Source organism: Anomaloglossus baeobatrachus, chromosome 5, assembly GCF_048569485.1.
Source record: "Anomaloglossus baeobatrachus isolate aAnoBae1 chromosome 5, aAnoBae1.hap1, whole genome shotgun sequence".
Taxonomy (NCBI): domain Eukaryota; kingdom Metazoa; phylum Chordata; class Amphibia; order Anura; family Aromobatidae; genus Anomaloglossus; species Anomaloglossus baeobatrachus.
In genome coordinates this window covers 109,064,713-109,085,581 of record NC_134357.1, presented here as the reverse complement: position 1 = coordinate 109,085,581, position 20,869 = coordinate 109,064,713, and the positions used below count along the sequence as shown (strand labels likewise).

The following is a 20,869-nucleotide window of genomic DNA, read 5'->3' as shown; positions in this document are numbered from 1 at the left end:
TGCTATGAACCATAAGACAAAGACCATGGCAATCAAGGTCTGGGACACACTGAAACGTTAACAGTCTTCAATTAATATTTTGCACTTTTGCGCTATTATGTGCACACAGTATCTAACAACAGAGACCACTATAGTTTGGGCAGATGTAGAAATCACACCCAAAGATTCCCCTATCACAAAAGCAGGTGCCTGGCACACTGTACATGGGGAGGCTGCAAGAGATTTTCAAGAAAAGAGAACCTGTCACCAAATGCTATTAGCCTGAGGATATAGGATTACTCTACAGGTTAATACCCTTCAAAATCTGTGTGGCCACCTTACTGAAAGTGCAGCTACAGAGAGGAAATTAACTTATTCCTCCTGGCATCCTCCAGTTTTCAGTTATAGAGGCTTGGCCAGAGAGTTCTCAGGCACTGCCCAGTACACAGTGAGCAGCAGCTGTAAGGAGACCCTGGTAAATTGGCTGACAGCTGTCTCTACACTGATATGCTAGAGAGCTGGCTGTCAGTCAGTGCCGAAGCATGTTAAACAGTACTGAGCACTGACTAAAGCTGTGCCTCCTGGACTGAAATCCAGAGGCTGCTGGGAGGAATAAGTTAATTTCCTCCCGGTAGCCGCTCTTTCAGTACCGCGGCTGCACAACGTTGTAATGTTATTAACCTGAAAATTAACTCCATATATGCAGGTTAATAGTATATGAGGACATAACAGGTTCCCTTTAAGACCCAGGATCTACAAGCACATGTTACACTTGCAGCTAGCACACAGTATGGGTGATCGCTACAGAGTAATGAACAGGATACCATCAGGAAGCAACAAGGTTGCATCTCGTCACTGCTACCGGTAAGTGTGAATCTATTTTTGCTATCTTTGTGGTTCCTGTGTGAGTAGTTTACACATCTAAGAAAGGAGATGGCAAAAAGAAAGTCCCTCAGCAAGTGTCAGGGCTTCCCCGATGGTATGATGGTCTATGATATCTACTATGACTAAGCCAGTGTAAGCATGCCACATCAGATGTTCACTGGAAATGAATAAAAACAGTTTAAGAAATGCTGATTTCTTTCTTTTTGTATTTACAAGCAATTAATGTTTATACTCTGTTTATCATTCCTCTACTTTGATATCAATGTGTTTATTATCCTGTAGTGTGATATCACTACTGTGCGCACAATCCCCGAACTGTAGTATCATTGTGTTTAAAGAGAACCTGTCAGTAGGACTTAGCACTATAAAGTAAAGCTATGGCCATAAAGGTGCTGTGATGCTGATTAAATAAATAGCTGCAGTGAAGGAATCCAATCCTTGATTGTTGAGTAATCATTCTGTAAAGTTTTCATCTAATGACATCATTCATGCATCGGGGAAGGACTTGTGGGTAGGGTCTTCTTCTTCGCCGCCCCTCCACATGCCTCCCCTGTTTCTCTTACAGATCACTGAAAATTGAATTACCTGCTGTGGAGACACGGGGGTCAGTGGGTGCTCTCGTCCGCTGGCCTGGCCGCCTTTAGAAAGACAGCATGACCCAGGGCTCATCTCAACTGAATGCCCGTCCTCCTGAACCGTGGGCGGAACACTACTCAGACAACACAGGGTGAGGGAATCACAATATTAAGACTTTATTGGATCCCCAAACAATTAACGGCATATGGCACATAACCAGCAAAACCACAGAATATAACCGGCAACAGTTTCTCACCCTTCCGCTGGCTCATCAGGGATTTAGAATGACCATGCCTCAGAGCTTCCAGGGCTACTTACTCCAAGCTAGCAGCACCCCGCTTTCGGCGGGCACCCACCGAGAATGGCATAACGCCAGATTTAGGAAGCTGGCTGAGGTCCACAAAGTCTGTAATCCAGTGACTGTATTGTCCCAAGCTGGATTCCTTCCTTAGGTAGTCCTTGATATCTCAGCCGAATCCTTGCATTTGATTCTGAAGTCCATGTAGTGTTATAATCTAGGTTCAGCTATGGCTTGCCAATCGGATCCACAGATCCTAGATTGGTAGCATGTAGCAAGAGTCTACCCGGGCAATAGACAATCTTCCTTCTTTTACCCCTGAGCTCTCCATTCAGACCATTGGGGTCTTCATGATTGGGTGATAAGACTGGGCTCTTATTGGCTAGATCTCAAGCCGCATATAAAATATCCCTCTTAAGCCCCCGTCACACTAAGCAACATCGCTAGCAACATCGCTGCTAACGAACAACTTTTGTTACGTTGCTAGCGATGTTGCTGTGTGTGACATCCAGCAACAACCTGGCCCCTGCTGTGAGGTCGTTGGTTGTTGCTGAATGTCCTGGGCCATTTTTTAGTTGTTGCTGTCCCGCTGTGAAGCACAGATCGCTGTGTGTGACAGCGAGACAGCAACAACTAAATGTGCAGGCAACAGGAGCCGGCTTCTGCGGAGGCTGGTAACCACAGTAAACATCGGGTAACCAAGAAGCCCTGTCCTTGGTTACCCGATATTTACCTTTGTTACCAGCCTCCGCCGCTCTCACTGTCAGTGCCGGCTCCTGCTCTGTGCACATGTAGCTGCAGGACACATCGGGTTAATTAACCCGATGTGTGCTGTAGCTAGGAGAGCAAGGAGCCAGCGCTAAGCATTGTGCGCTGCTCCCTGCTCTGTGCACATGTAGCTGCAGCACACATCGGGTAATTAACCCGATGTGTCCTGTAACTAGGAGAGCAGGGAGCCAGCGCTAAGCAGTGTGCGCTGCTCCCTGCTCTGTGCACATGTAGCTGCAGTACACATCGGGTAATTAACCCGATGTGTGCTGTAACTAGGAGAGCAGGGAGCCAGCGCTCAGTGTGCGCTGCTCCCTGCTCTCTGCACGTGTAGCTCCGTGCGCTGGTAACCAAGGTAAATATCGGGTTGGTTACCCGATATTTACCTTAGTTACCAAGCGCAGCATCTTCCACGCGGCGCTGGGGGCTGGTCACTGGTTGCTGGTGAGCTCACCAGCAACCCGTGAAGCGACGCTCCAGCGATCCCTGCCAGGTCAGGTTGCTGGTGGGATCGCTGGAGCGTCGCAGTGTGACATCTCACCAGCAACCTCCTAGCAACTTACCAGCGATTCCTATCGTTGTTGGGATCGCTGGTAAGTTGCTTAGTGTGACTGGACCTTTAGTAATGGTCTCTGACAGTAAAAAGGGAGACAGCCCAGCCACATTGCATCCAACAATACAATGGAGGTTCACACAATTGATTTGTCTGGGTATCTCTGGGTATCTGATCCTCTCTGGCCAAGGTAATTACATGAGTCAACAAGAACTTTAAAGGCCCCTTCACACACTGAGACTTTCTAGCGATCCCACCAGCAATCCCGACCTGGCCGGGATCGCTGGAAAGTCTCTGGTGAGCTGTCACACAGGCAGACCTGGCTAACGACGCAGCAGCGATACGGAGCTGGAGAACGACCTCGCTGGTCGTTGGGGATGTGTCAAAGCAGTTATTTGAAAGGGAAGTCGCTAACGAAGTCGTTGTAACGGTGTCAAACACACTGATGCATGCTGCGCAGCGGAAAACTAAGGACCAAAAAATGGTCCTGAAAAATTTGTAACGATCAGTGACCTCACAGCAGGGACCAGGTTGCTGATGCGTTTCAAACACTGCAATGTCGCTGGGGAGGTCGCTATTACGTCACAAAACCGGTGACGTTACACATCACTAGCGATGTTACAGTGTGTAAAGGGGCCTTAACACTAGACTCAGTGAAACGAAACAATGAGGGCTTATCCCCCATTTATATACAAAATATGTTCATATCCGGCTGAATGTTAAGAAACTTTAACCCTTGCTAGGCACTGACAAAGTCCATGTCGTCACACCTGCCTCCTAGTTTATATTTTGTGCTCATCATTGCGGTGGGCGGTGAATGCATAGTGTGATTCTGCAGCCGGTCTGAAGATCTTCAATAAAATGGCGCTGGAGTTTGCGCAGGTGCAGATTGAGATTTCAGCACAATGACTTCTTTGTTAAGCCAAAGTCTTGATTTGTGCATGCGCCACGTCCGGTGCCATTTTATTGAAGATCAGTTGCAGAATTACACTACACACTCACCGTCCACCGCAGTGATGGTGGTGGCGCGGAATTTAAAAAAGAGGCAGGTAATTAAACAATCAGTGACCTGTAAAAGAAACAGAGGAGGCAGGAGGAGGGGCGGAGAAGAAGACCCTACACGATGCATAGAAAACATTACAGGATGATTACTCAACAACCACAGATCACATTCCTTCATCCATTTAACCAGTATCACCACATCCTTATGACCATGGCTCTACTTTTAGTCCTAAATCCTGGCGACAGCTTCTCTTTAATATACTGTACATGTGTGTAGATACTCACCCTCCCCAAATTCAGCTCTCTGCCTCTGGTTGGGTCCCTATGTTTTGGCTGCAGCAGTGATATCAAGTTGGCAGTGCATAACACCACTGCAGACAATCACTGAGCTCAGCATCTCGGGTCCACTACATTGGCAGAGACGCTGAGCTACGTGATTGGCTGCAGTGCTGATGTGCACTGTTGATGTGACATTACTGCTACAGCCAAAATAAAGAGGAGCTGGACCCAGGGAGGATGAGTACATGCTCTTCTCATTACAAGTATATAAGCTTTTTTGGACTACTTTTCTTAAAGTGATAAAAAGCCTTTAGGCTATGTGCGCACGTAGTGTTTGTCCCTGCAGAAATTTCTGCAGCGATTTGAACAGCACACGTGCTCTTCAAATTGCTGAAAAAACAAAAAGCTAGCACTAGATGTGCATTTCAGCACTAAAAATTCCAAACTGTACTTATTATAAAAATGTTGAGATTTTTGGCAATTGGTGACTGTTCAAATTCAGTCATCAGGCCCTGTCCACAGGCTATTTACTTCATGCAGCATTTGCTTGGACCTGTCCCGCCCACAGCCATGACTCAGTCATGGGTGCGGAATTGAAATGGACCAGGTGAGTGCTGCTAAGAGCAGTTCTACTATTCATGTGTGAGGCCGTATGGCACATTTTATAAAAATATTTTAATGTTAGGACTGCCCCAAATGAGATTTGCCGTGGAGTGGCAGGGTGGCTCAAGAAATTGCAATTTTTTGCCAAAAATCTCAAATTTATAGTAAGTACAGTTGGAATTTTTGGTGCTGTAGTGTACATTTAGTGCTAGTTTTTTTGTTTTTTCTTCAAATTGCTGCAGAAAGAGTCCGTGATAGAAAAAAAAAAGCTGATTTCATGCGCTCTGAGTGCAGCCCCTCCCATAAACAGAGCAGGGGCTGCATGCAGAGCACAGGAAAGAAGTGACATGTCACTTCTTAGAACGCGCACTTCGGGCAGCAGCCGAAGCGCTGCACTCTAATACGCCACGTGCGCACGTCTCCTGCATAATCTTCATAGATTATCCTGGGGACGCAGGACGCATGCAGTTACGCTGCGGTGCAGATCGCAGCGTAACTGCATGCAAATACGCATCGTGCGCACATAGCCTAAAGCCAGCTTTACATCTTACAATTAGGTGTGCGATCTCGTATGCGATGTGACACGCCCAGGTCGCATATGTGATTTAATGAGATAGCACGTAGGTCGTTCATTTGCTGTCACACGTGCATTAGTAGCCTATGTTAAATTGATCAATTTTGTGTGCGATCCTTTAGATCATGTGTTCTGTGACGTATGCATTTGGCGCCCTTTTTTTTTTTTTTATTTATTGACTTGCCAAGCGTGTGTAATGTGTAGGGATGCGTTTTTCCTATGTCATCTGCTATTCAGCTCTGCTACATGGCCGCTAACAGCACACACAGACAGCCATGTAGCAGAGCTGAATGGCAGATGACAGCAGACACAGACAGAGCCGCACAATCAGAATGAACTCGGGTTAACTTCACCCGACTTCATTGTCATGCTGCGGCTCTGTCTGTGTCGCGTCCTGATTAGCGGTCACCCGTGAAGGACTCACCGGTGACTGGTAAACTTCTGAGTAACTGAATTGAGCAGCCCTCTCTCATATACTCACCGATCCCTGATCACCGGCGCGGCGCTGCACGGCATTCACACTGCTCCGGCGGCTTTTACTATTTTGAAAAAGCCGGCCGCTCATTAAACAATCTCGTATTCCCTGCTTTCCCCGCCCACCGGAGCCTATGATTGGTTGCAGTGAGACACACCCCCACGCTGAGTGACAGGTTTCTCACTGCACCCAATCACAGCAGCCGGTGGGCGTGTGTATACTGTGCAGTGAAATAAATAATTAAATAATTAAAAAAAAACGGCGTGCGGTCCCCCCAATTTTAAAACCAGCCAGATAAAGCCATACGGCTGAAGGCTGGTATTCTCAGGATGGGGAGCTCCACGTTATGGGGAGCCCCCCAGCCTAACAATATCAGCCAGCAGCCGCCCAGAATTGCCACATACATTAGATGTGACAGTTCTGGGACTGTACCCAGCTCCTCCCGATTTGCCCTGGTGCGTTGGCAAATCGGGGTAATAAGGAGTTATTGGCAGCCCATAGCTGCCACTAAATCCTATATTAATCAAGTCAGGCGTCTCCTCGAGATACATTCCATGATTAATCTGTAAGTGACAGTAAATAAACACACACACCCGAAAAAATCCTTTATTAGAAATAAAAAAATACAAACATATACCCTCGTTCACCACTTTAATAAGCTCGAAAAAGCCCTCTATGTCTGGCGTAATCCAGGATGGTCCAGCGTCGCTTCCAGCTCTGCTGCATGGAGGTGACCGGAGCTGCAGAATACACCGCTGCTCCTTTCAGCTCCACGCAGCAACTGAGGTGAGTAGCTCGATCAGCTGAGCTGTCACTGAGGTTACCCGCTGTCACTGGATACAGCGGTGGCCGCGGGTAACCTCAGTGACAGCACAGCTGATCGCGCTACTCACCTCAGTTGCTGTGTGGAGGTGACAGGAGCGGCGGTGTTTTCTGCAGCTGCGGTCAGCTCCATGCAGCAGAGCTGGAAGCGACGCTGGACCATCCTGGATTACGCCGGACATGGAGGGGTTTTTCGAGCTTATTAAAGTGGTGAACCAGGGTATATGTTTGTGTTTTTTATTTCTAATAAATGATTTTTTCAGGTGTGTGTGTTTATTTACTGTCACTTACAGATTAATCATGGAAGGTATCTCGGGGAGACGCCTGACATGATTAATCTAGGAGTTATTGGCAGCTATGGGCTGCCATTAACTCCTTATTACCCCGATTTGCCAACGCACCAGGGCAAATCGGGAAGAGCTGGGTACAGTCCCAGAACTGTTGCATCTAATGTATGCGGCAATTCTGGGCGGCTGCTGGCTGATATTGTTAGGCTGGGGGGCTCCCCATAACGTGGAGCTCCCCATCCTGAGAATACCAGCCTTCAGCCGTATGGCTTTATCTGGCTGGTTTTAAAATTGGGGGGACCGCACGCCGTTTTTTTAAATTATTTAATTATTTATTTCACTGCACAGTATAGACACGCCCACCGGCTGCTGTGATTGGGTGCAGTGAGACACCTGTCACTCAGCGTGGGGGTGTGTCTCACTGCAACCAATCATAGGCGCCGGTGGGCGGGGAAAGCAGGGAATACGAGATTGTTTAATGAGCGGCCGGCTTTTTCAAAATAGTAAAAGCCGCCGGAGCAGTGTGAATGCCGTGCAGCGCCGCGCTGGGGATCGGGGAACGGTGAGTATGAGAGAGGGGGTAAGAGGGATAGACTGACATGGACAGAGAGAGAGGGACAGAGATAGTGACCGACTGACAGAGATTAGTGAATGACAGACATTGTGAGGTGCTTCAGAACGCAGCTTTTCAGCTGTGCTCTGAAGCGGACCTGCAGAGCGCACACCTGCGCACATAGCCTCAGACATCAAAATCGTATGAAGGATGTCACACGTTTCAATTGACTAGGTTCGTGCAACAAAACGTCCAATGTATGAGGAATAAACGACGTGTATGCGATCACCGTATTTGCGTTCAATCTTGATCGCACATAGGTGTCACACGCAAATACGTCACGAACGATGCCGGATGTGCGTCACTTACAACTTGACCCCGACGACGGATTGTGAGGTATATTGAAGCGTGTAAAGCGGGCTTTAAAAAGATACACCATACAATTATGAAGTTCTGCTTTTTTATTTGTTAAATGGGTTGCACTGAATATGATATTATACCCCATCCCCAACGAATAGTCTCCCCAGTGATTCAGAGAACTGAGATCTATAGCGCAATCTCTGAAGAAAGATTAAGTTTGAGCATAACTGCTCCTTTGGAAGTATCGGTGATAGGCTTTGTACTCGGCTATCTCTAGCAGTCGAAGGGCTTGTCCACATGTTGCATTTTCTACATTTTTTTGGATGAAATAAAAATATTGTTTTATAGCACCTGCATAGTAGATGATATTTTTAAAATCCATTCAAATGAATAAGAAAAAATGCAAGTAAAAACGATCCATAAACAACCCCTTTAACTGTTACTATTTATAACAGAAAATCTTCCAAACAGGGATACTAGCAAACACATTTATTAAAAATAATGAAAGAGAAGTCTGCTTTTTTCATTCCTAATCAATGTTTTTAACTAAGACATGCTGTATACATATATTCTCTTTGGACATAAAGAATATGACTGGTTATATAATATAACAGCTACAGTATGATTATACGCCTGATATGATTATGTTTACATAAATACAATAGTCCTGTTATTATATACAGTTAGGTCCAGAAATATTTGGACAGTGACACAACTTTTGCCATTTTAGCCATCTACCAAAATATACTGTATTAAAGATAATGTAAGTAAAGTGCAGACCCTCAGGTTTTATTTGAGGGTATCCACATCCTAACTGGAGTAAGGGTTTAGGCATTACAGCTCTTTAACACGTAGCTGTCTCTTTTTCAAGGGACCAAAAGTAATTGGACAGTTATCTCAAAAGCTCTTTAATGGGCTGCATGGCCTAGTCGCTCAACAATCCATCATCAATTAAGCAGGTAAAAGGTCTGAACTTGATTCTAGATGTGGTGTCACGCTGTACAAAGGGTTGGTAGGACGTAGTACAGCGTATTCCCCACTAGGCGGCAGCAGATTAGTGAAGGAGACACAAAATCACACTGTAACAGAAAGGCAGCTGAAGTACAACAGAGTAACTTCAGCAGGCAGTTAACAGGCGAACCACCAGAGGGCAATAGAGTAGTCAAACAGTCAGGGTCTAGCCAGAGAAGTCAATTCACTGCAAGGGGAGTATCAAAATCAAGTTAGAAAACAGAACCAAGTCGGAAGCCGGGAGATCAGGAATGCAAGGGGAAACACAAACAACAGACAGGAGTGGGAAGTCAGGGACTGGGACAGGCAGACCAACGGGGAAGGGTGCAGGTCAGGACACAGTAGCAGGGAGGCAGATCAAACAGGAATTCTCACCAGAGTCAGTCACAGGCTGCAGAGCAAAACTATAACCAGCGCCAGGATGCAATTGCAGAGACCAGATATAGTGTCTCCTGAAACCAGAACGAGGCTGATGGGAGTTAACCCTTGACATGACCAGGCCGGTTCTGGGAAACTCTGGAGTGGAGAATCCCGGTCCTGGATCATGACATGTGGCATTTGCATTTAGAAGCTGTTCATGTGAACCCACAACATGCTATCAAAAGATTCCTCAATGGAAGGGAAACACCATCATTTGGCTAAAAAAAAAAAAAAATTAATCAGAGATAGCAGAAATGTTTGGAGTGACTAAATCAATAACTTGGTACATTCTGAAAAAAAAGAAAAAAAAAGAGCACAATGGTGAGCTTGGGAATGCAAAAAAGCCTGGATATCCACAAAAGACAACAGTGATGGCTGATTGCAGAATCCTTTCCATGGTGAAGAAAAACCACTTATCAACATCCACCCAAGTGAAGAACACTCTCCAGCAAGGACAGTAGGGGTTTCAGTGCCTAAGTCTACCAAAACGAGAAGACTTCATGAGAGCAACTACAAAGGGTGCATCACAAGATACAAACCATTAATCAGCCTTAAAAATAGACAAGCCAGATTAAACTTTGCCAAAAAAAAAAATATAAAGAAGCCGCAGAGTTCTGGTAAAGCATTCTTTGGACAGATGAAACTAAAATCAACCTGTAACAGAATGATGAGAAGAAAAAAGTATTGAGAAGGCTTGGAATGGCTCATGATCCAAAGTACATCACATCTTCTGTAAAACATGGTGGAGGCAGTGTGATGGCCGAACAATCATGGCTTACAATGACACTGAGTCACTAGGGTTTATTGATGATGTGACTGAAGACAGAAGCAGAAGGATGAATTCTGAATTGTACAGGGCTTTAAGTTCTGCTCAGATTTAAAGGGAACCTGTCAGATGCAATATGCACCCAGAACCACGAGCAGTTCTGGGTGTATATTTCTAATACCTGCCTAACTGTCCCTGTATACACTAGCATAGATAAAGAGATCTTTAGAAAAAGTATTTCTGAAGATCTTTTACTGTATGCTAATGAGCGAGGGGACTAGTCCCCTGGGCATTAGTTTCCTTGCCAGTTGGCTCCATTAGCATGTTAGTACACCCCTGTGGGCTCCTGTGGGTGTGCTAGCATGCTAATGAATACGCAGCATCACAGGATGATCTCACCTCTCTGCCGCCATCGCAAGCAACTACAGTAAAGGTTGGCAAAGCATCACAAAGGAGTATTCCCAGCATTTAGTGACGTCCATGGCTTCCAGACTTCAGGCAGTCATTGCCTGCAAAGGATTCTCTGCAAACTATTAAAAATGAACATTTTATGTATGGTAAAGTACATTTTTCCAAATACTTTTGAGCCTCAGAGATGAGGAGGCTTTGTAGAAAAATGGCTGCAATTCCTAAATGTTTCACAGGATATGATTGTTCAACCTTTTTAATGAAACCTGAAAGTCTACAATTCAATTGCATCTCAGTTGTTTAAGTTTAAATAAAAAATAGAGGCGTGTACAGGCCAAATCACAAAGATTCAGTCACTGTCCAAATATTTCTGGACCTAACTGTATACACTATAAATATAATTTCCAGCACAAGTCCAGGAAAGTTGGGAGTATTGAAACAGAAGGGGAATACTGATAATCAGCAGCTGGACGGAAATTTAGCTCCCCTGGGTCCTAAAAGGTAATAGATGAAAATACAGCAGGAAAGCTACCTAGTACAAAGAATACTAACAGCAGGAACAAGAGAAAGTCAGGGAGCTTTTTGTGCAGTCAAACGCTGTGACCTTCTATTGCCAGAAAACACAAGACTGTCTGTCACCCTTGAGACACCTGTGACACATCCCTCTCTAGAACCCCTGACTTCTATAACTAGAACAGGAGTCTTGAATCTCCCCTTCCTCTTTAAAGGGGTATTCTGCTTGTAAAAAGTTATAGCCTACTTTTTCTTATCAACCACATAGGTGATAAGTGGTAGATCAATGTGGGTTCATCCACTGAGACTCTTGTGTTCTGCTTTCTCTGGCAGTCCTATCGAAAATTAATGGAGTAGATGTGAACATGTGCACCTCCACTGTATTCAAAATGGGGCTCTGCAAATGCTTGTTCCCTGGTTCCCCAATATTGGGATGTCAGGGGGTCCCAGTATTTGGTCCTTTGATGGTAAATAAGTTAACCTAATGCTATGTATAGATGATAATTTAACATCATTTTAGTAGTATGCTTTTAGGACTGTGGATATTGGGAATGTATATAAATCTGTCGCGGGCGGGGAGGAGGCCGCCGCCTCTGCGCTCTCGCTAATGCTCGGGTCCGGCGCTGCTGCTGCTCGGTGGCTCGAGCGGTGGGCCGGATCCGGGGACTCAAGCGGCGCGCCTCGCCGGTGAGTGAAAAGGGGATAGTTTTTTGGTTTGGGAAGTCGGTCCGTGACACCACCCACGGTTTGTGGTGAGGTTGGGACACCACCGCTGCTCTGGATGGGGATCCCGGGAGCGATGACAGGGAGCAGCCGAGATGTTTCTCTCCCCTCCGTGGGTAGGGGGTTTTTGGTGGTCCCGGGGCCCGGTGAGGGTAACTGGAGAGTGGATGGCAGGGTTTGGTGAGGTGCAGGGTCGCGGGGGCAGCGCGGTGCCAGACGGCACGGTGGTACTCACTTAGCCAATAACGTATACGGAGTCTCTGGTAAAACAAACGGCTGGATGGACGGGTCCCGCAGCCGGCTGCGGTGGTCACTCCCGGTAGGTTGGCGGTGACTGCCTTTCCCTGCACCTGTAGTGTGTTTTCGGCCCCGATGGCTTCCCACCGGTAACCCGCTCCCCAGCGTGGATAGATGCCGAGGGAGCCCCTTTTGCCCACAGGCTCTGGCCCTGGGAATTGTAGCCTTGGCGTTGACTGTATTTCCCTTCAAGGTTGAGCGGTTGCCTTCAATCAGGACTTTGCTGCTGGGAAATCCCGGAGGTTCCCGTCGCTAACGGATTTGACCGGTTTTACGGCGACTTCAAGCCTGGTCGGGGTCCGTAGGCCCTGCCGGATGGTGCTGGCTTCTCTTCGCTCCCTGGTTCGGTACCGGCGGGCCACCGCCCGTCCCCGGTCCTACGGTTCCGCGTCGATCGGCCCCTCCTGCAGACGGTCACCACCATCTGCCAACCTTGCTCTCGGTGCCCGGGCCACGTACCCGGACACGGTCAGACTGCTCCTCTCCTGCCACTTACTCCTTCTACTTCACTCTCCCTAACTCTTCTCCAACTTTCCCCCTAACTGTTCTGACTTCCTTTCCCGCCTCCAGGACTGTGAACTCCTCAGTGGGTGAGGCCAACCGCCTGGCTCCACCCCACCTAGTGTGGACATCAGCCCCTGGAGGGAGGCAACAAGGATTTGTGTGTGACTGATGTGCCTAACCGGGGTGTGTTGTTGCAGTACCTGTGACATCCTGGCTTGTCCAGGGTGCCACAAATCTACTAGGAAGTGCATTATAGAGAACTAGTGCAGCATGAGAAAAGTCTTATAGAAAGAAGAGGTTTTGGATTATGAAGTTAGTAATCTTAGACCATTAGCAAAATGGAGAACATCAGTAGCGATGAGAGAGAACATGTAGGGAGGTGCAGAACTATTGAATGCCAGTGTCACAAGGTGACTGTTAGAATAGCGGAGGACAGAGGATCCTATACTGTCCCTCATGCTAGGGGACCCTAGTCTATTCTCAACCTCAAAGTTACACCTGATGGTGGAGATGACTGAGTCCCATTCCTGGCTATGCTCCTGACCAGTACTACTCTTATACCTTCCTCCCACCAGGGAACCATGGGGTAATAGTGTGATGGAAAACAGATAAAGACAGACAAGGGAAAAACAAAACTCTGACACACTGCACACACACCCAGGCATAGACAATGAGAGACTCAGGAGTAAAGCAAGAGCAGGAAGGGAACAACAAAAAAGGCAACAACTCCACAACCGCACTCAGCAACAAGTATAACAAACACCAAATAGTCTGGATCACAACACCTCACCGACCAGCTAAGACAAACTATAACTGGCATAGGTGGACGTGTGGCGCCCCTGAGGCTCTGGTCGCCACAGGCTACTGCACCTCAGTTAAGGTGTGGTATCCATCTCAAGTAAGGGGTGGGGGTTACTGATTGGTGTTTCCACATTCCACCTTACATACATACAGTCAGGTGCTTCCCACTGGGGAGCTGTCTTGGGGCATACAGGGGGTGGCCATATAGAGTCATGGGACTTTCCAGTTGCTAGGGCAACCGCCAGGGGCGGGCAGCATTGGGGGATAAGGTAGGCGCAACACACTCACACAGACAGACGAGTTGGGACCAGAGTTCTGACAAGACACTTCTGGAACTCTTTGATCTACACAGGGCCCGGGGCTTGGAGCAGGAGCTCAGCCGGGATTCCTACCTTCCAAAGGGGACACCCCAAGGAAAGGACACTCTCTCTCTCTTTCCTCAAACACCGGTGGTGGCCCCTCACTTGCTTGGGATTGACCGGAGCGCACAACGGCAGAGACAAGCACCTTGGCGCAGCTTTAAATCAGTGATTAAAGAGAACCTGGAACCGCAGTTGCTGACTCAGACTCTGATTAGCGACGCCGTCGTCCCGCACTTCCAAGAGGCCTGCCAACCCCCGTCATCCACCCAGGCCCGCTCTGCCTGTGGGGAGCGATACCATCCTGCCATAACACCTGCCCCGGTGAGGAATTCTGCAGCGGCAGCTACTCCCTGGCCGCGTACCACAGGTGGCATCACGACAAACTTTCTGTGACGCTTGCCTGGAGCCACGGACTCAGCATTGGTGAAACAAGTGAATAGAGGCAACCACCCACAAAGCAGGAACCCGGACCCCGCAACCCTTTAACTCCTATACAGGGATTTGGAATTACGACAGAACCTAGGTGATCGCTGCCCACGGAAGACTGCGGTCCTGAGAATAGCAGTAACCAGGCAGGGTCAAATCCAGAAGGTAGAACAGGGACAAAAATCATCAGTCAGGAGAGTGGACAGATATCAGGCTAAGGGTCAAAACCGGAACTAGCAGCGAAGTACAGGAACGGCAGGCAGAAGAGTGGTCAGGTGGTCAAGCTAAGGTCAATATATGGAAATACAAACAAACAGCAAGGAACCAGAATCTAGCAGGGAATTACAGGACTATATCTGGCACCTGCTAGCAGAAGGGAGAAAGCATAAGAGGGGTGTGGTGCCTTCCCATTGGCCCCAGCTGAAAGGTAGCTACTCCAGCCAGAAGGCACACACCACCACAGTCAACCAGTGGTACTGCAGGTCCTAGTGACACCCAGCCTAATAGATGAGCGGAGCCTGCGCCCAACAGAGTCACTGACTGCTCCCTCGTCCCCAGTGTCGCCCACAGTGGTGACGCGTCGTCGTCTGGTGATTGAAGCAGAAGTCGACTCCAGTGGAGACGTGACACTTTCCCAAACACCCCGATTTCCCCACACCATTTACTGTACGCCTCGGGGCAACGGAACCGGGCAAGGCCACCCGTGACATCGCCTGACCCGACCCTCAATGGCCCGGCAACGAGTAGGTTAACCACCTGCCCTGTGGGGTGCTGCAGATGGATCTAGTCAGCATATATAAGAGGGGAGCAGATGTGATTGACTTCTCCTTAACATGTGAGCAAAGGAGATGGACCCGATCAGACATTGATGACCTGACACTAGGCACCCTTGATGATTAGCTGTTTTCAGTGTTGGCGGCGACACAAAATGCTTAGTTACAAAGCTGCTCCATATTCTGACATTGGCCGTAGCCGGATAGTGCACATCCGCCTCCTATTTATTTGAATGAGAGGCAGGTGTGCAGTGCCCAGCTGCAGCCGCTATCAGTTGATGAGGATCTCCGAAACGGAGCATTTTCCGGCTGTCCGCTGCTGCTGCCAGCACCAAGAAGAGCTGATTGTAGGAAGCGTCTGGTGACGGACCCCGTAAAGATCAGACATTGAGGAACTATCAATGTAAAAGTAGTGAACAGCCTCTTTAATTTACCAAGCCAGTATGATTAAACTGATACCAAATTTACTTCCTTTTTTTTTTTTTACTGCTTTTAGTAATTCATAACTTTGCAAAAATAATTGTTTGTGAAGACATTGTTCTATGATTCTATCTAAGGATGGTGGCAGCAGAGTTTTATCAAGAATGTTTTAGTACGTTTGTCCATTCATCCTTCCTCCAATTACCATGTTTCCCCAAAAATAAGGCCTAGCAGGAGTTTTCATCAAGGCTTAAATATAGACCTACTCTGAAAATAAGACCTGATTGTTGTTCAATAATGAAGTGTCCATGCAGCTAAAATAGTTAAAGAATACTGTAGGACACTTCATTGTAGAAAGCAGACACCCCCAAAAGAGAAAAGAAAGAAGACAGAATACCCCGCGACCATACTCACCAGACGCCAACTGGGAGCAGTGGAATGCATCAAGGACCTGCAGCGGAACACCCCCCCACACATATCAGATCACACACACACACAATCACACACACATCAGATCGCACACAGAAACAATCACACATCAGATTGCACACATATACTCACCACATCCAGCGATATCGATTACTTCTGGACGGCATGAGGATCTGCGACACTGAGCAGTGGACCTGCTAGTGGAACGCATCATACAGACAGAAGACCAGAGAGTCCCCTGCTGTCTGGAAGCAAGTGATATCACTGGACTTGATTGTATGTGCGATCTCATGAGTGTGTGTGTGTGTGTCTGTGTGTGTTTGTTTGTTTGTTTGTGTGTGTGTGCGTGCGCGCGCGTGTGTATGAGTGTGTGTATGCGATCTGATATATGAGTGGCGGCCAGAAGGAGGGGAGGACAGCGTGGAGCATACCTGCTAGAAGCACCCACTGGTGATCGCAGGAGGACTTTGGAGCCATGCAGATGTCCGGGGTCTGGTAAGTATGATGATCCTGGGAAGGGGGATCTGCATTTTTTGGGGGAAAACTATCCCCAACCATGTTTCCTTGAGAATAAGCCCTCCCCCGAAAATAAGACCTAGCACTTTTTTCATGGCAAAAACAAATATAAGACAGTGTCTTATTTTCGGGGAAACAGGATATATGAAGTTCGGTCTCATCTGAGCAGACTAATGTGGGCGTCACACGAGGCGATCTATCGTGCGATAGGTCGTCGGGATCATGGTTTTCGTGACGCACATCCGTCTTCGTTGGCGACGTCGTCCCGTGTGACACCTACGAGCGATCGCAAATCGGTGACAAATCGTGTATCGTGTACTCGTTTATTTTTAAAAAATCGTTTATTTTACTTTGCGCCAGTTGTTCATCGTACCCGGGGTAGCACACATCGCACTGTGTGACACCCCGGGAACGATGAACACAGCTTACCTGCATCCCGCAGCTCCCGCCGGCTATGCGGAAGGAAGGCCCCTCCGCTTCTATTGGCCGGCCGCTATGTGACGTCTGTGACGCCGAACGTCCCACCCCCTTCAGGAAGTGGATGTTCGCCGCCCACAGCGACGTCACTCAGCACGAAAGTACGTGTGATGGGGGTTAAACGACTTTGTGCAACACGGGCAGCGATTTGCCCGTGACGTACAAACGACGGGGGCGGGTACGATCGCACATGCGATCGCACGATAGATCGCATCGTGTGACGCCCGCATAAGCGTGGATGAACATGCTTTTTTGTTCAGCAATGGAGTCTTGCATAGACAGCGTGCATACAGGCCATGGCAGTTGAGTGCATTACTGATTGTTTTCTTTGAAACAATGGCACCTGCTGATTCTAGGCTTTCTGTAGTTCTGCACAGGTGGTTCTTGGCTCTTGGACAACTCTTCTGATAATTCTTTTTTAGTTATCTGTCTGAAATCTTGCAGGGAGCACCTTGGGCAGAGCCAGTTTATTAGGAAATTACTGTATTTTTTGTTTTATAAGACGCACTGGATTATAAGACACACCCCAAATATAGAGATAAAAAAGGTAAATAAAAAAAAAAGGGGGTCCATCTTATACTTCAGTGGTGTCTTAATGTAGGGGGTGACAGCAGTGGTGGAGCGGGGTCCCAGGAGGCAGCAGGGGGGTGCTGGAGTAGGGCAATACTGGCTGCAGTGAGGCTGGCGGTGTTGGCTGCAGTGTGGCCGGTAATGCTGGCTGTGTGGAGCAGGGCAGTGTGGGGGTTAGATGCTGTATCAGCGGTTAGATCTTCAAATAATGCCGCCCGGAATCGGCGCCTGCGCAGATTGAGCCCTCAATGCAATGACAATCTGAGAGCTCCATCTGCACACACGCCGACTCCTGGCGGCATTATTTTAAGATAGCACCGCCGACAGACCATCTCACCCCCGCACTGCCTTGCTCCACACAGCGCCCACCGCAGCCACCACAGCCCCACACCGCTGACAGAGCATCTCACCCGCCGCACCACCCTGCTCCATACAGTGCCCACCGCAGTCAGCACAGCGCCCATTCTCCATCTCCCGGTAAGCTACATTCGGATTTTAAGACGCACTCATTTTCCTCCAAAATTTTTGGGAGGAAAAGTGCGCCTTATAATCCAAAAAATATGGTATGTTTTTTTTTACTTCCATATTATAGTCCCAGCAGTGCTCACTGGACTCTTCAGTAGTTTAGAAATTGTTCTGTAACCAATGTCATCAGTATGTTTTACATCAATAAGGTGACAGCTCACAGGTTTTACCCATCATGTGATGTTTCTTGTGTGGCACCTTGATAATGAGACACCTTTTTATAGGCTATCAGTTTAACCAGATGATATTAGTTTTCACTAAGGGCAGGATTGCTTTCTAATTACTGATAGATTTCAGCTGCTATCATGACTTTCAGTGGCTTTTTGCACCTCTCTTTCTTCATGTGTTCAATACTTTTTCCGTTTCATTTGTTATTATTACACATATCCTAATTTATACACATCTATGGTTTGATTTTTTTTTTGCCTGGGTGGATTGGATGGGATTGTTACTAGGAATTATCAAATACCTTAAATATCGGCTTTGCGAATATTTTCTGAATTGGTCGCCACTATTCGCAAATATTTGATGCGCAATGTAAGGGCGGCTTTGCACACTACGACATCGCAGGTGCGATGTCGGTGGGGTCAAATCGAATGTGACGCACATCCGGCGTCACTTGCGATGTCGTAGTGTGTAAATCTTAGATGATACGATAAACGAGCGCAAAAGTGTCGCTATCGTATCATCGTTGCAAGCTCCGACTTTTCCATAATTTTGCTGCAGCGATGGTACGATGCTGTTCCTCGTTCTTGCGGCAGCACACATCGCTGTGTGTTACGCCGCAGGAGCGAGGAACTTCACCTTACCTGCCGCCGGCGGCTCTACGGAAGGAAGGAGGTGGGCGGGAAGTTTACATCCTGCTCATCTCCGCCCCTCTGCCGCTATTGGCCGCCTGCCGTGTGACGTCGCTATGACGCCACACAACCCGCCCCTTAGGAGGGAGGCGGGTCGCCGGCCAGAGCGACGGTCGCAGGGCAGGTGAGTGCATGTGAAGCTGGCGTAGCTATAATTTTCGTTACGCCAGCTATCACAAGATATCGCATGTGCGACGGGGGCGGGGACTATCACGTGCGACATCGCAGCATCAGCTTGCGATGTCGCAACGTGCAAAGCCCGCCTAAGTCTAAGGGAAACCCGAATAACAACTATTCGGAACTACTATTCAGGCTTCCCATAGACTTACATTGCGCATTGAATATTCGCATAGCGGCGAGTTATTCGTCAAATATTCGCGAAGCCGAATAATTTGAGGTATTCGATCATCCCTAATTATTACCAACATCTGGTGAGATATTCATGTCAGTGGCACCTGTGGCCACTGGATGGTAGCCGTAAGTATCGCTTCTTACCTAGCAATATGCCCGGACCCTCTTTTGATTACACGCATGGTGTGACGTCACTGGTGTTGTGTGATGCACAAATGACGTCATGTGAGGTCGACTGATCAAATATGAGTTGCGGATGTTGTCAGTTATCGGACAATTTTTAGGGCTTTTGTCGAGCTGCCACTAATTACCGACCTGGCAGTTGGACCAGGCCCTGCCAATCGATTCGCACCAACTCAACTCCTAAAAGTACAATCAACCTCAGCCTCGATAGACAGAAAACAATAATGTTACATTTAGCAATAAAATGGTTAAATATCACTTTCTCATTTCTCATTCTACAGATACTATGTGACAAGCAGTTCATGAACTGTGCTGGGATATGATTCATAGACGCTTCACATGTACAGTATGGAAAACCCCTTTGAGTGTCAGTGCCTATGTAGGAAACAAGTAAAATATATCTTTGTACCGTGTTAGCCAGTATGTAGGAAACATGCAGATAGATGCTCCCCTCTTGTAGTGTAGACCGCCCACGTACAACGTGTAGTGAGTGACATTGACTACGCTGCTTCATGGCTCAGGTGAAAATTTGCAGCATGGGTATATACGCCACTAATCATGGATCCTCTATGGTAATACTGGCATCTTACGTAACAGCTCTCAGGCTACTAATACCTCACTGCTTGATAAGCCAGCCCATTGTACCAGCCTCCGGCAGCACACACAGCAGCATCCACTGATTGTGCTGCCTCCAAGTCACAGAGGGCTCGGGAAGCTCAACACATAGGACCTGCGTCAGCATCTGAGATGGAGACTTATTATCTTCTTCTTCCTCCTACAGAAATAGATACAATTGCAATGTAATATATGGTATATATAGAAGTTACACTGTACCACATTCTGCATCCATTGTAACGTGTGCGTCACTGATCAGCGCTAACGTCAGCCCAGCAGTTTGTTATGAAACATGAGCAGAGCAAATAGGAATGAAGGTTGTACGCTCATCCTCCCCGACACGTGAATGTGTCCTGTGTACCGGAATGTCAAAGAACCACGGCCAAGAACTCGGTGGAAGAATACGAGGGGATAAAGCAACCAGGAACTTACCGGAATCTTTAGTAAAGCCAGAAAGTGTGCGGTGTATCATGGTGTTTCCTCATTAGAGCCTGCAGCACACACACAATTCACGCTGCTGGGCTGGAGCTGTGTGACTTCTCTGTGGGCGTGCTCTGCATTAAAGATACAGGGACTGTTTATCAGAGCCATGAGCGAGGACGAGCTCCAACATCAAGAAGTTCCCACAAAAGCCGAAATCTACAGGACGGATTCGGGGAACACAGCAGAATATATCACGCCTGACATTAGAAAATTGGGGCATTCTTTGTAATTCCTTCGGCAACGTATTCTCATTCTAAGATTTATTCTCTGTCATGGGCGTACCCAGGATCAAAACTAGGGGGGCAAGCCATGGCCGTTCAGGTTGTAAAATATTAGAACGGAAAAGGTGAATGAAACGAAAATTTTGAGAGAATTAAATGTAATTATAGCAGTGCTTTATTAGTTATTACAGTTATTTGCTTGCA

General features: G+C 47.5%; 1 protein-coding gene across 3 annotated transcripts in view; it reads right to left on the bottom strand.

Annotated features, from left to right (window-relative positions):
• Positions 1-20,500, bottom strand: part of PCGF5 (polycomb group ring finger 5) — a 169,227-nt gene extending 148,727 nt beyond the window's left edge. For 2 of the 3 annotated variants that reach the window (XM_075348753.1, XM_075348756.1), the window contains exon 1: positions 20,394-20,500. The gene's annotated coding sequence lies outside the window, so the exon portion shown is untranslated. Of the gene's footprint in view, positions 1-19,961; positions 19,986-20,393 lie in introns of those variants that run through there. The other variant, XM_075348755.1, reaches the window with a different exon arrangement.
• Between the last annotated feature and the right edge of the window lie 369 nt (positions 20,501-20,869).